Below are 15,931 nucleotides of genomic sequence, written 5' to 3'. Positions count from 1 at the left end.
TGCTTGTCCAGTTCATCATGTTCGGATGGCTGCTTGGTGGCATGTGCGTCGTCCACTGCTTCGCCCTGCTCTAGGGCCGGGTCCGTATGGGTGCCGTTTTTATCGAGGCCGGTCTTCGGGCGGCGCTTGCGTCGCCGTTTTGGTTGTTTGTTGGGGGAGTTGTCCTTCGCCACGTCCTGTTTTTCCTCATTGTCGCTTCCTTTTGGTGTATCCACCATGTATACGTCCTTGGGGTGGCTTTCCAGTTCCCGTTAGGCGCTGGTTCTTGGTCGTCTCCGGCGTCGTCGTCCATACCGTCGATGTCTTCGGAGTCGTAATCTAGCATGTCGGTTAGATCGTCGACAGTGGCTACCAAGTGGGTGGTGGGTGGGCTTTGAATTTCTTCGTCGTCCGCATCCCAACCGTCCTGGCCGCAGTCCGGCCAGGGCTCTCCTAATAACGAGAGATACTTTAGCGAACTCAAGATGTCGCCAAAAGGTGAGTGTTGAAAGATGTCCGCTGCGGTGAACTCCATGATCGGCGCCCAATCGGATTTGATCGGAGGGGGCACGGGAGGTTCGGAGTCCGACAAGGAGTCCGACACCTCGGAGTCACGAGCTTCATGAGGGACAAGGTTAGTGTTCGGCTCTATCGCCGTAGAGGTTGCAGCCACCGAGGCGGTGTCTAGCCATCCGTCCTCGACCTGCGCAGCCGGCTCCGAGTTGAAGATCAGAGCGGGTTCGAGTGCGGCCTCCAGGGTACTGTCTGGCTGCAGGGCTAAATCATGCTCGCCTCGACAGTGCGGCACGCTCGGCTGTGGCTCGAATCCATCGAGGATCAAGTCCCCGCGGATGTCAGCTGTGAAGTTCAAACTTCCAAATCTGACCTGACGGCCAGGGGCGTATCTGCTCCAGATGGCCAAGCGAATTGGCCCGCAGTGCAAAGCCGCCGAATACAAAGATCTGTCCAGGGAGGAAGGTCTCACCCTGGACTGCGTCGTTGATGATGATCGAAGAAGCCATCGAGCCTATCGGTGACGGCACAGAGGAACTCTCAATGAAAGCACCAATGTCAGTGTAAAAACCGGCGGATCTCGGGTAGGGGGTCCCGAACTGTGCGTCTAGGCGGATGGTAACAGGAGACAAGGGACACTATGTTTTACCCAGGTTCGGGCCCTCTTGATGGAGGTAAAACCCTACGTTCTGCTTGATTAAAATTGATGATGTGTGTTACAAGAGTGGATCTACCACGAGATCAAGGAGGCTAAACCCTAGAAGCTAGCCTATGGTATGATTTTTGTTCGTCCTACGGACTAAAGCCATCCGGTTTATATAGACACCGGAGAGGGCTAGGGTTACACAGAGTCGGTTACAATGGTAGGAGATCTACATATCCGTATCGCCAAGATTGCCTTCCACGCCAAGGAAAGTCCCATCCGGACAAGGGACGAAGTCTTCAATCTTGTATCTTCATAGTCTTGGAGTCCGGTCGATGATGATAGTTCGGCTATCCGGACACCCCCTAGTCCAAGACTCCCTCACTTGGTGTTGATCATGTTTTGCTCATGGAAGAGGCTTAGTCAACGGGTCTGCAACATTCAGATCCGTATGTATCTTGCAAATCTCTATGTCTCCCACCTGGACTTGGTCCCGGATGGAATTGAAGTGTCTCTTGATGTGCTTGGTCCTCTTGTGAAATCTGGATTCCTTTGCCAAGGCAATTGCACCAGTATTGCCACAGAAGATCTTCATTGGTCCGATGCACTAGGTATGACACCTAGATCGGATATGAACTCCTTCATCCAGACTCCTTCATTTGCTGCTTCCGAAGCAGCTATGTACTCCGCTTCGCATGTAGATCCCGCCATGACGCTTTGTTTAGAACTGCGCCAACTGACAGCTCCACCGTTCAATATAAACATGTATCCGGTTTGCGATTTAGAATCGTCCGAATCAGTGTCAAAACTTGCATCAACGTAACCATTTACAACTAGCTCTTTGTCACCTCCATAAACGAGAAACATATCCTTAGTCCTTTTCAGGTATTTCAGGATATTCTTGACCGATGTCCAGTGATCCACTCCTGGATTACTTTGGTACCTCCCTGCTAAACTTATTGCTAAGCATACATCAGGTCTGGTACACAACATTGCATACATGATAGAGCCTATGGCTGAAGCATAGGGAACATCTTTCATTTTCTCTCTATCTTCTGCTGTGGTCGGGCATTGAGTCTGACTCAACTTCACACCTTGTAATACAGGCAAGAACCCTTTCTTTGCTTGATACATTTTGAACTTTTTCGAAACATTATCAAGGTATGTGCTTTGTGAAAGTCCAATTAAGTGTCTTGATCTATCTCTATAGATCTTGATGCCTAATATGTAAGCAGCTTCACCGAGGTCTTTCATTGAAAAACTTTTATTCAGGTATCCTTTTATGCTACCCAGAAATTCTGTATCATTTCCAATCAATAATATGTCATCTACATACAATATCAGAAATGCTACAGAGCTCCCACTCACTTTCTTGTAAATACAGGCTTCTTCAAAAGTCTGTATAAAACCATATGCTTTGATCACACTATCAAAGCGTTTATTCCAACTCCGAGAGGCTTGCACCAGTCCATAAATGGATCGCTGGAGCTTGCACACTTTGTTAGCACCTTTTGGATTGACAAAACCTTCTGGTTGCATCATATACAACTCTTCTTCTAGAAATCCATTCAGGAATGCAGTTTTGACATCCATTTGCCATATTTCATAATCATAAAATGCGGCAATTGCTAACATGATTCGGACAGACTTAACATCGCTACGGGTGAGAAAGTCTCATCGTAGTCAACTCCTTGAACTTGTCGAAAACCTTTCGCAACAAGTTGAGCTTTGTTGACAGTAACATTACCATCAACATCAGTCTTCTTCTTGAAGATCCATTTATTCTCGATGGCTTGCTGATCATCGGGCAAGTCAACCAAAGTCCATACTTTGTTCTCATACATGGATCCCATCTCAGATTTCATGGCCTCGAGCCATTTTGCGGAATCTGGGCTCATCATCGCTTCCTCATAGTTCGTAGGTTTGCCATGGTCAAGTAACATGACTTCTAGAATAGGATTACCGTACCACTCTGGTGCGAATCTTACTGTGGTTGACTTACGAGGTTCGGTAGTAACTTGATCTGAAGTTTCATGATCAATATCATTAGCTTCCTCACTGATTGGTGTATTCGTCACATGAACCGGTTTCTGTGATGAACTACTTTCCAATAAGGAGCAGGTATAGTTACCTCATCAAGTTGTACTTTCCTCCCACTCACTTCTTTCGAGAGAAACTCCTTCTCTAGAAAGGATCCAAATTTAGCAACAAAAGTCTTGACTTCGGATCTGTGATAGAAGGTGTACCCAATAGTCTCTTTTGGGTATCCTATGAAGATACATTTCTCCGATTTGGGTTCGAGCTTATCTGGTTGAAGTTTCTTCACATAAGCATCGCAGCCCCAAACTTTAAGAAACGACAACTTTGGTTTCTTGCCAAAACACAGTTCATAAGGCATCGTCTCAATGGATTTTGATGGTGCCCTATTTAATGTGAATGCAGCCGTCTCCAAAGAATAACCCCAAAAACAATAGCGGTAAATCAGTAAGAGACATCATATATCGCACCATATCTAGTAAAGTACAATTACGAAGTTCGGACACACCATTACGTTGTGGTGTTCCGGGTGGCGTGAGTTGCGAAACTATTCCGCATTGTTTCAAATGTAAACCAAACTCGTAAATCAAATATTCTCCTCCACGATCGGATCGTAGAAACTTTATTTTCTTGTTACGATGATTTTTCACTTCACTCTGAAATTCTTTGAACTTTTCAAAAGTTTCAAACTTGTGTTTCATTAAGTAGATATACCCATATCTGCTTAAATCATCTGTGAAGGTGAGAAAGTAACAATACCCGCCGCGAGCCTCAATGTTCATTGGATCACATACATCAGTATGTATGATTTCCAACAAATCTGTTGCTCGCTCCATAGTTCCGGAGAACGGCGTTTTAGTCATCTTGCCCATGAGGCACGGTTCGCAAGTACCAAGTGATTCATAATCAAGTGATTCCAGAAGTCCATCAGTATGGAGTTTCTTCATGGGTTTTACACAAATATGACCCAAACGGCAGTGCCACAAATAAGTTGCACTATCATTATCAACTCTGCATCTCTTGGCTTTAACATTATGAATATGTGTATCACTACTATTGAGAGTTAATAAAAATAGACCACTCTTCAAGGGTGTATGACCATAAAAGATATTACTCATATAAATAGAACAACCATTATTCTCTGATTTAAATAAATAACCGTCTCGCATCAAACAAGATCCAGATATAATGTTCATGCTCAACGCTGGCACCAAATAACAATTATTCAGGTCTAAAACTAATCCCGAAGGTAGATGTAGAGGTAGCGTGCCGACCACGATCACATCGACTTTGGAACCATTTTCCACGCGCATTGTTACCTCGTCCTTAGCCAATCTTCGCTTAATCCATAGTCCCTGTTTTGAGTTGCAAATATTAGCAACAGAACTAGTATCAAATACCCAGGTGCTACTGCGAGCATTAGTAAGGTACACATCAATAACATGTATATCACATATACCTTTGTTCACCTTGCCATCCTTCTTATCCGCCAAATACTTGGGGCAGTTCCGCTTCCAATGACCAGTCTGCTTGTAGTAGAAGCACTCAGTCTCAAGCTTAGGTCCATATTTGGGTTTCTTCTCTTGAGCAGCAACTTGTTTGCTGTTCTTCTTGAAGTTCCCCTTCTTCTTCCCTTTACCCTTTTTCTTGAAACGGGTGGTCTTATTGACCATCAACACTTGATGCTCCTTCTTGATTTCTACCTCCGCAGCTTTTAGCATTGCGAAGAGCTCGGGAATAGTCTTGTCCATCCCTTGCATATTATATTTCATCATGAAGCTCTTGTAGCTTGGTGCCAGTAATTGAAGAATTCTGTCAATGACACTATCATCAGGAAGATTAACTCCCAGTTGAATCAAGTGATTATTATACCCAGACATTTTGCATATGTGTTCACTGAAAGAACTATTCTCTTCCATCTTGCAGCTATAGAACTTATTGGAGACTTCATATCTCTCAATTCGGGCATTTGCTTGAAATATTAACTTCAACTCCTGGAACATCTCATATGCTCCATGATGTTCAAAACATCGTTGAAGTCCCGGTTCTAAGCCGTAAAGCATGGCACACTGAACTATCGAGCAGTCATCAGCTTTGCTATGCCAGACATTATTAACGTTGTTAGTTGCATCTGTAGCAGGCCTGGCACCCAGTGGTGCTTCCAGGACGTAATTCTTCTGTGCAGCAATGAGGATAATCCTCAAGTTACAGACCCAGTCCGTGTAATTGCTACCATCATCTTTCAACTTAGCTTTCTCAAGGAATGCATTAAATTTCAACGGAACAACAGCACGAGCCATCTATCTACAACAAACACAGACAAGCAAAATACTATCAGGTACTAAGTTCATGGTAAATTTAAGTTCAATTAATCATATTACTTAAGAATTCCCACTTAGATAGACATCCCTCTAATCATCTAAGTGATCACGTGATCGAAATCAACTAAACCATGTCCGGTCATCACGTGAGATGGAGTAGTTTTCAATGGTGAACATCACTATGTTGATCATATCTGCTATATGATTCACGCTCGACCTTTCGGTCTCAGTGTTCCGAGGCCATATCTGTATATGCTAGGCTCGTCAAGTTTAACCTGAGTATTCCGCGTGTGCAACTGTTTTGCACCCGTTGTATTTGAATGTAGAGCCTATCACACCCGATCATCACATGGTGTCTCAACACGAAGAACTTTCACAACGGTGCATACTTAGGGAGAACACTTTTACCTTGAAATTTAGTGAGAGATCATCTTATAATGCTGCCGTCAATCAAAGCAAAATAAGATGCATAAAGGATAAACATCACATGCAATCAATTTAAGTGATATGATATGGCCATCATCATCTTGTGCTTGTGATCACCATCTCCGAAGCATCGTCATGATCACCATCATCACCGGCGCGACACCTTGATCTTCATCATAGCATCGTTGTCGTCTCGCCACCTATTGCTTCTATGACTATCGCTACTTCTTAGTGATAAAGTAAAGCAATTACAGGGCGATTGCGTTGCATACAATAAAGCGACAACCATATGGCTCCTGCCAGTTGCCGATAACTCGGTTACAAAACATGATCATCTCATACAATAAAATATAGCATCATGTCTTGACCATATCACATCACAACATGCCCTGCAAAAACAAGTTAGATGTCCTCTACTTTGTTGTTGCAAGTTTTACGTGGCTGCTACGGGCTGAGCAAGAACCGTTAGCCACACTCGGTTCAACTAAAGTTGGAGAAACTGACACCCGCCAGCCACCTGTGTGCAAAGCACGTTGGTAGAACCAGTCTCGCGTAAGCGTATGCGTAATGTCGGTCCGAGCCGCTTCATCCAACAATACCGCCGAACCAAAGTATGACATGCTGGTAAGTAGTTGACTTGTATCGCCCACAACTCACTTGTGTTCTATCGTGCATATAACATCTACGCATAAAACCAAGCTCTGATGCCACTGTTGGGAACGTAGTAATTTGAAAAGTTTCCTACGCATACACAAAATCATGGTGATGCATAGCAACGAGAGGGGAGAGTGTTGTCCACGTACCCTTCTAGACCGAAAGAGGAAGCGTTAGAACAACGCGGTTGATGTAGTCGTACGTCTTCATGGCCCGACCAATCAAGCACTGAAAGCACGGCACCTCCGAGTTCTAGCACACGTTTAGCTCGATGGCGTCCCTCGAACTCCGATCCAGCCGAGTGTCGAGGGAGAGTTTCGTCAGCACGATGGCGTGGTGACAATGATGATGTTCTACCGACGTAGGGCTTCGCCTAAGCACCGCTACGATATTATCGAGGTGGAATATAGTGGAGGGGGGCACCGCACATGGCTAATAGATCTCAAGGATCCATTATTGTTGTGTCTAGAGGTGCCGCCTGCCCCCATATATAAAGGAGCAAGAGGGAGGTGCGGCTAGCCAGGAGGCGGCGCGCCAGGCGGAGTCCTACTCCCACCGAGAGTAGGACTCCCACCCTTCCTTGTTGGATTAGGAGAAGGGGGGAAAGAGGAGGGAGAGAGGAAGGAAAGGGGGGCGCTGCCCCCCTCTCCTTGTCCTATTCGGACTAGAGGGGGAGGGGCGCACGGCCCTGCCCTAGACACCTCTCCTCTTCTCCACTAAGGCCCACTATGGCCCATTAAGCTCCCGGGGGGTTCCGGTAACCCCTCGGTACTCGGTAAAATCCCGATTTCACCCGGAACACTTCCGATATCCAAATATAGGATTCCAATATATCAATCTTTATGTCTCGACCATTTCGAGACTCCTCGTCATGTCCGTGGTCACATCCGGGACTCGAAACTATCTTCGGTACATCAAAACACATGAACTCATAATATAACTGTCATCTAACTTTAAGTGTGCGGACCCTACGGGTTCGAGAACTATGTAGACATGACCGAGACACGTCTCCGGTCAATAAACAATAGCGGAACCTGGATGCTCATATTGGATCCTACATATTCTACGAAGATCTTTATCGGTCAAACCGCATAACAACATATGTTGTTCCCTTTATCATCGGTATGTTACTTGCCCGAGATTCGATCGTCGGTATCTCAATACCTAGTTCAATCTCGTTACCGGCAAGTCTCTTTACTCGTTATGTAATGCATCATTCCGTAACTAACTCATTAGCTACATTGCTTGCAAGGCTTATAGTGATGTGCATTACCGAGAGGGCCCAGAGATACCTCTCCGACAATCGGAGTGAGAAAACCTAATCTCAAAATACGCCAACTCAACATGTACCTTTGGAGACACCTATAGAGCTCATTTATAATCACCCAGTTACGTTGTGACGTTTGGTAGCACACAAAGTGTTCCTCCGATAAACGGGAGTTGCATAATCTCATAGTTGTAGGAACATGTCTAAGTCATGAAGAAAGCAATAGCAATATACTAAACGATCAAGTGCTAAGCTAACGGAATGGGTCAAGTCAATCACATCATTCTCCTAATGATGTGATCCCGTTAATCAAATAACAACTCATGTTAATGGTCAGGAAACATAACCATCTTTGATCAACGAGCTAGTCAAGTAGAGGCATACTAGTGACACTATGTTTGTCTATGTATTCACACATGTATTATGTTTCCGATTAATACAATTCTAGCATGAATAATAAACATTTATCATGATATAAGGAAATAGATAATAACTTTATTATTGCCTCTAGGGCATATTTCCTTCAACCCACGCCCCCATCCCCCTTCCTATCTTCCCAGCTCCGGCATGGCTTCCCCGCTCACCCCGCTGCTGGTCACCCACGCCAGTGCCTCCCTGACCTCGAGCCCTGGGACGAGAAACTGTTTCCCATCTACCCGCCGCCGGTCGCTAGTGCCTCCCCAACCTCCATCCCGGTCATTCCGGCCAGATCCGATCTAGCTGGAGCCTCCCGCGGCCGGATCTGCCATCTCCGCCACGGCCCCATGGCCCACGCCAATCTTGGCCTCCCCTACATCGCGCAGCCGCACCTTGCCCAAGGACCCCCGCCGCCTGTCCCTGAAACCAGCTTGTCCCATTGGCTCTGGCTATCCGCATTGAATCTTGGGCACTCCAGCCAAATCGCGCTGCCACCTACCTCAAGTGACGCGTCGGATCGAGACCTCCTACACGCCCTGTGGTGGTGCTGCATCTGCTACACCCATCACGAGCGAACACCGTGGCCTCGAGGTCCAGCGTGTGCTCATCGAAGGTGCCCGCTGGCGAGAGGTCGGCTGTCCCCGCCATGCAGTCCATCAGCGTGCCGGTCGGCAAAGCTTGGCAGTGTCTGGGGTGGGAGAGGGAGGGGGTAGTGGGGCGCGCCAACGGCAGGTCATGCGATGCCGGCAGCGCGGGTGCGGCGACACCAGGATGGGGAAAGTGAGGTGTTTCGGGAGGGAGAGAGGGTGTATGTTTTTTCTTTTAGTTGGGTCCCACATGTAAGCGTCACATTATTTTTTTTCTTTGATTCTTAACTGAAGTTGGAAGGAGGGGCAAAATGGTCTAGAAAAATGTCGCTCTGGCGGCCAAACGCCTTTGACTGGACGGAATTGAGACGGAAGGGCAAAAACACAAGAGAAGCAAAGTGGTTTGGACAGGAACGAGTATTTTCGAAAAGTAGGGGTAAATCTGTCGAGGGTGACCCAACTAGGGGCATAATATCAATTATCCCCAAAAGGAAACAGAGAGTTTGCAATCCCATCTCGGCGCGACCGAGATCCCTATCAGTGAGACCGAAGTAACTAGGGTTTGTGCTAGTGGCTATGTTAAATGAAACTCGGTGGCTGTCGTGGATTTGTCACGGCAGATGTCCTATTGAAAGGACTTAGTCGTGGAGCCATCGCCATGGGTTTACTTGAAGGGGTTAAAGCGGACACAAAGACACGAGGGTTTTATACTAGTTCGGCCCCTTCGATGAAGGTAAAGCCTACGTCTAGTTGTGATGGAATTGATGTGGTCTCGATGGCTAGGGAGCAAACAAGCTTCGCCCAGGCTCGAGTTGTCGTTGTCTGTCCTGAACCGCCGCCGGGTCGTCCCCTTATATACACGGGTGACGCCCGTCGGTCCATAGAGTCCCAACCGGTTCATACTCGTATCCCGGTTGGTATCTCTCTATTCCTAACTTACAATACAAGTTATACATCAGGTCGGTTTACGGCTACAGATTCTAAACCGACTATAAGCCTTGGGCCTTCATCTGCTTATACCACTAATGAAGTTAACCCAGCCCAAGTAGGCCGGTTTACGCCTAGTGGTAATATCCCCAACATTAGGCCCCAGATTGATTTGAACTGGTTCATGTCAATCCTTCACAAAATCTTGTGTCTTGGACATCTTCTGGTAATTGGTAAACCGCTATGTTGTCATCATTTCTGGTTGTTGTAAACCGGCATGACGTCATCATGAAATTTGTCATTTATAACGCCCTCTTTTAACGGCAGCTCCTGGATCCGCGCGCTTGACATAACTCTGTTGCCTTATAAATAAGACCGAATGGTCATCTCCTTTCTTTTCCCCTCATCTCTTCTTCTTCGTCTTCCTCGCGTCGCCAGCCTTGGAGCTCCGCCGCCACCGTCGACCTCTGCTTCGTCTTGGGCCGCTGCATCAACCTGAGCGCACCAGAGCACTGCGGTATCGTTCCGCATCTTCTCCGTTCCCAGTAAGCTTTCTCCTCTTCTTGACCTAGATCTGTTCTTAGGGTTCCATGTTCGTGCTGTGTTCGTCACTTGCTCATACTTGTATTCCGACTCTTGGATGAATCTGTAAACTCCCGCTGTGTTCAGTAGTAATCTTTAAGCATCCGCCTGTTATTTCTTATCTAAGCCCATAGATCTCACGCACATACCCGCTCAATGGTTCACTTCCGTTCCGCCTTACTCTTTGGAATATTTCCTGTTTTGTGAGCTCGCTGTAGATCCGTGGCTGTAATAAGATCTTGTGAAACCTGTTTCTGTATACCTAGTTGTCCATAGCTTCAATTTCTTCCGATGCTTAGGTCAGGCGGTTTAACTTATCATAGAAAAAAGTTACTAAACCGGTGTATACCATTAGTCCCCTGGTTGAACCGCCAGAATCCACATGATGCCGCATTGTGGAAGACCGGTTTATCGTAGTTTAGATCAACACCTTCTTTTACCCAGCGTGTTCTTGAACCGGATCATCTATTTCTTGTAGATCTCGCCATGGCCAAACAAGTGTATGAGTGCAATTGGGTTCCTTCTCGCGTCACGGAATCACAGTTGGACGATCTAGTCTTGATCGGCGCTTTAGACAGTAAAGATACGATCCACTGGAGGGTTCCTGGAAATGAATGTCCACCTACCCCCCAGGAAGGAGAGGTTGTGGTCTTCGCAGATCACTTGGCCCGGGGCTTCAAACCGCCCGGCTCTAAATTTTACCGGGATGTGTTAGCCAATTTTCAGCTCCGTCCACAGGATATTGGCCCCAACTCTGTTACCAATCTATGCCACTTTCAAGTGCTCTCTGAGGTATACTTTCAAGAGGAGCCTTCAGTCGAATTGTTTAGAGACCTCTTTCATTTAAACCGTCGCACTGAATTCACCGATGGCCCCAACACTGAATTGGGCGGTATGGCCATTCAGAAGAGGAAGGAAATCACTTATCCCCACGTCAAACTCCATACTCACCCCAAGGAGTGGAATGCAACTTGGTTTTATTGCAAGGATACCTCCCCTGACAATGAAAATCCCTTGCCTGGTTTCCGTCCGGAACGGCTCAGCAACACGCACCCTTTTCCACAAAGACTAAGCGCCAAGGAAAGAATTAAATACGCTCCGCAACTGTCCAAGCTCCGAGCTTTTATGGCCAACGGCTTAACGGGAATAGATCTTGCACGCTGTTGGATATCATGGAGCATACTGCCTCTGAGCCGGCGCTCCAATTTGATGTGCAAGTATACTGATAGTGTCGATGACCCACTCCGACACACTAAAATCCAACTCCCCGATGACGAAGTCACAGAATCTGTGAAAAAGATGCTGAATGAACCGGAGCACCTCTGTGCTCAAACCGGTCTGCCTCCTTACTGCACCACCAACAAACCGCCAGCGGTAATATTTTAATTGCTCTATTGTTGAACCGGTTACTGCTTTATATGTTTGACATTTAATTACTGCTGATCCAGGGCGATAATCCGTTTTGGAGCAAGAAACTTCCTCAAGACAAAACGGAGAAAGCAGGGCGGCCAATCCGTCCCAAGACCAAGGTTATTAAGAAGCCAGCTCATAAGAGAAAAACCACCGCTTCATCTGATCCAGCTATTGATGATGATGTGGGTAACCCGGACCTTGAGGTAGAACTTGACTCGCTTGGCTTATTTTTTACACGCCTTATTGATGATGATGCTTGTCAGGATGACGCTGAAGCCAGCAATGCGGAATTCGTTGAGGTAACTATTCTCTCTTTTTTTTCCGATTCAGAAATCTTGCCTTTGCCAAAACTTCGACAGGCAAACCGGAAAGTTAAATTTTCTCATCCTCTTGCTTATTTGGATCCTAAATTTCATATGAAGATTCAGCAACATGAAGTTCGCCGCACAACCCGGCACAGTGGCCAGGTAGTTACCTCCACCGGTTTACCAAACAGTCCGGTTCGAAAACGCCGCTCCGAGGTCTCTGACCTTTTTGTTGATTTACATCCTAAAGCGGGTTTCTTCCGTCAACCTCTTAACCCATCCGACTCCAATTATCAGGTTACTTCTCATTCATCTTCTGGTGAATCGTCGGCCACTCAGCTGCCACCGTTAAAAACGGTTCTTGGGTAAGCTAAGCTGAACATATGCTTCCAGTACACTGTGTAATGGCTTATGCTTTTCCTTGACTCTTTGGTTTTCTTTCAGGGCCAAACCTAAACCGAGCAAGAAAGCCCGCCTGGATAAAGCGGCCGAAGAGGATGTAGCCCAAGAACATGACAAAACGCCAGATCTTGAGGCATTTGCTCCTGAGGATATTCCCAATGATCCTCCTTTACAAGACGATGCTATTCCCGAAGAGAGGCCTATTAATACTTCAGTCTCTGCTGACCCGCCTGTCAGCTCCGTCCGGATTGAGAAATCCCACAGTCCTGTTGACAAACCGATCACACTAACAAACCGGCGAGTCCAAAGATGATGATGTTGTGATTACTGGTGTAGGCCGCTTTGAACCCGGGAATCCTGTCACCTTAACCAAGCATACCATAAAAGAGGATTTTTCCGCTCTGAATAAAAAAAATGGGATGTTGAACTGGAGACATATGCTGCTCTGAGCGCCCAAGATCTTCATTCCGGCTATCTAAACCGGCTTTATACTAGCCGTGACTGTGAAGCTGGTCTGGTAAAAATGATGAGGGATAAATTTGAGGTAACTTACTTCTTTACTACCTGCCTTTGCACCAATCCTCCTAGCCCCCAAGGGTCGGTTTGTAGCTTTCGTCAAACCGGGACTTGAATATGATCCTCAACACTTTTGAAATCCATTAATATAGCCCCCAAGGGCCGGTTTAACTTAGCAGAATTAAACCGGGGCTCGGACAGAAAAACTATCCTGAGAACATAATTTGATCAAATAGCCATTAGCCCCAAGTGCCAAGTTGAATACCTGTATTGAGCTTGGGACTTCACAATCTAATAACTTGATGAAAATTGAAGGTGCATTAGCCCCCAAGTATCAGGCGTATAACTTTGTTTATGTGGTTGATACTTCAATTTCTTTGGACCGTTTGTTGAAAGCTAAATGCTGTCTGTATGCAGGCTGAGGTGAAAATCAAGGAGGACCGGATTGCCGATTTGCAGGAGGCCTTGAAAACCCAACAGGCTGAAACAGACAAGGCAAAGGAAGAACTAACCAGCGCCTTGAGCACCGCTGAACAGCTGAAAAAGGGCTTCAAGAAAGAGCGGGCTGATTGGGCCACTGAGAAGGCCGCTTTAACCAAAAGAGCGGAAAATGCTGAAGCTGCCCTTAAACCGGTGGTGGATGAACTTACGGCCGTGAAGCAGCAAATACACTCCATGACCGCTACAATCTTTGGTAAGCTCCTTTTAACTTCTGTGATACTTTGAACCTGTTGTAATGTAAATCCGGTGTGAGACCGTCCCTGTATTGTTGTAGGCACACGCATTGGGCACTTAGGAAATGATGTGCGGAAGAAACTGAAGGCTGCCTACACCTTAGTGGAACAATTATATACCGGAGCCCAGCGGATCATCACCACAGCCTCTCATAACAACCCGGCACCTTCTTTAATCCAGGACACTCTTAACAGGTTGTCGATGCTTCCGGCCCGGATGGAGGAGCTGAAGAAATCTGCTGCTCGAACCGTAGCTATTAACGCTTTGATCCGGGCAAAGGCATGGGTGCCAGATTTCGACCCTGTGGAAGCATCTCAAGGCTATCCCAGCCTGAAGGAAGATGGCTCTGAATTTAATGAAGAGGATTTAAGGGCAATAAACCGTGCAGTGCGCCCTCTGGCTTGTCAGCTAGCTGAAGAGGCAGACTTGACGCATTATCAAGCACAATACAATGACCAGAACAAGCGAGTGCCTGCCCCAACTCTTGAAGCGGAGAATCTGATCCCTCCAATCCGTAAGCACACTTACGCTCCTGATATTGAACCGTCTTCCCTAATCCATGAAGAGGCTGTTTTCCAAGCTTTAATGGGAATCGACTGGACCACTGTTGATTTCCAGCCAATGGGTAGAGACGAGGAAGCTGAAGTGGCGGATGATGAGGAGCAGGCTTGAACCGGAAGCCGGTTTGGATAGCTGTCTTTGGCATCTTTCCAAAAGAACAACGATCTTATTTGGGCACCGTGCTGCCTTGTAATAGAATAGTTAATACTTCTGCCTTGAATATGCCTTCGCGCATAAGTACTGAAGCTTTTGTTCGAAAAACTTCAATTCATATTTCCTGCCATGTCTGGGCATGAAGCTGGCTTAGCCAAGCTTGAAGCGGAGGTTTTATAAACCATTACCGTCAATAAGGGGGGAGAAAACAGCTCCCGTAAAAGAAAAGGTAAACCGGGCATACTTCTCCGGATTAAAGGGGAATCAAATCCATCGGCTGAACCGGAAAAAGGGTGTTTGCTGACATAAAAGAAATCCAACAAAAACAAAGAACAAACAAACCATGAAAATAACATGGAAGCAAAGGCAATGATAAAAACCATTTGCAAAAAATATGCTATACTGAGCTGATCAGATGGTGTTACCATGGTCGGACAGGACCAAGCCCCCAATAGGAGTGACAATGATTCAAGTCAGCCAGGTCCCCAAATGATTCGTGGCATATATGCCAGATCAAGAGGCGTGGCAATGGTTCGGGTTCGACCAAGCCCCCAAGTGATTTTGTGGCCTTAGGCCGATCAAGAGGCGTGACTGGTTCAGACGTGACCATGTCCCCAAGTGATCTGGTGGCTGTCGCCTATCAAAAGGTGTCGCGTTGGTTCGGACACGACCAAGGCCCCAAGTGATATATAAAAAGCAAATGTCAAGGGGAAAACCGGAGGCCGCTTTAAAAACAGAACCACTCCAGGTAACCACGCATGATAAGAAAGACAGAGACCCCGCTTTAGCTGAGGCTCCGGTTTTATTATATCAAAGATAATATATACACTGTCATGATATGTACATAGATAGAGCCGATGGCTCAAGTGTAGTAAGGCCGAAGATGAGCTATATTCCACGGCCTGTTGGTCTCCTCCTCTGATGTACGTGAGTCTTTATGCTCTCGAATATCAATCAGATAGTACGACCCGTTGTGCAAATTCTTGCTGACCACGAAAGGTCCCTCCCAAGGTGGGGATAACTTGTGCATATCCGTCTGATCTTGGATGAGTCGAAGCACCAAATCTCCTTCTTGAAAAGTTCTGGTTCTAACCCGGCGACTGTGATAGCGACGAAGATCTTGCTGGTAAATCGCCGAACGGGCAGCCGCTATATCACGCTCCTCGTCCAATAGGTCCAAAGCGTCTTGCCGTGCTGTCTCATTGTCCGCTTCAACATAAGCTGCCACACGAGGCGAATCGTGCCGGATATCACTAGGGAGAACTGCCTCTGCTCCATAGACCATGAAAAATGGTGTGTATCCTGTGGACCGGTTTGGCGTAGTATTGATACTCCATAACACAGATGGTAGCTCTTCAACCCAACATCCTGGTGTTCTTTGCAATGGGACCATAAGCCGGGGTTTGATGCCTCGCAAGATTTCCTGATTAGCTCGTTCTGCCTGTCCATTGGACTGGGGGTGTGCCACTGACGACACGTCAAGTCGGATGTGC

Source organism: Triticum aestivum, chromosome 5B (assembly GCF_018294505.1).
Source record: "Triticum aestivum cultivar Chinese Spring chromosome 5B, IWGSC CS RefSeq v2.1, whole genome shotgun sequence".
In the NCBI taxonomy this organism is placed as follows: Eukaryota; Viridiplantae; Streptophyta; class Magnoliopsida; order Poales; family Poaceae; genus Triticum; species Triticum aestivum.
Note: the sequence above shows the minus strand (reverse complement) of the source record.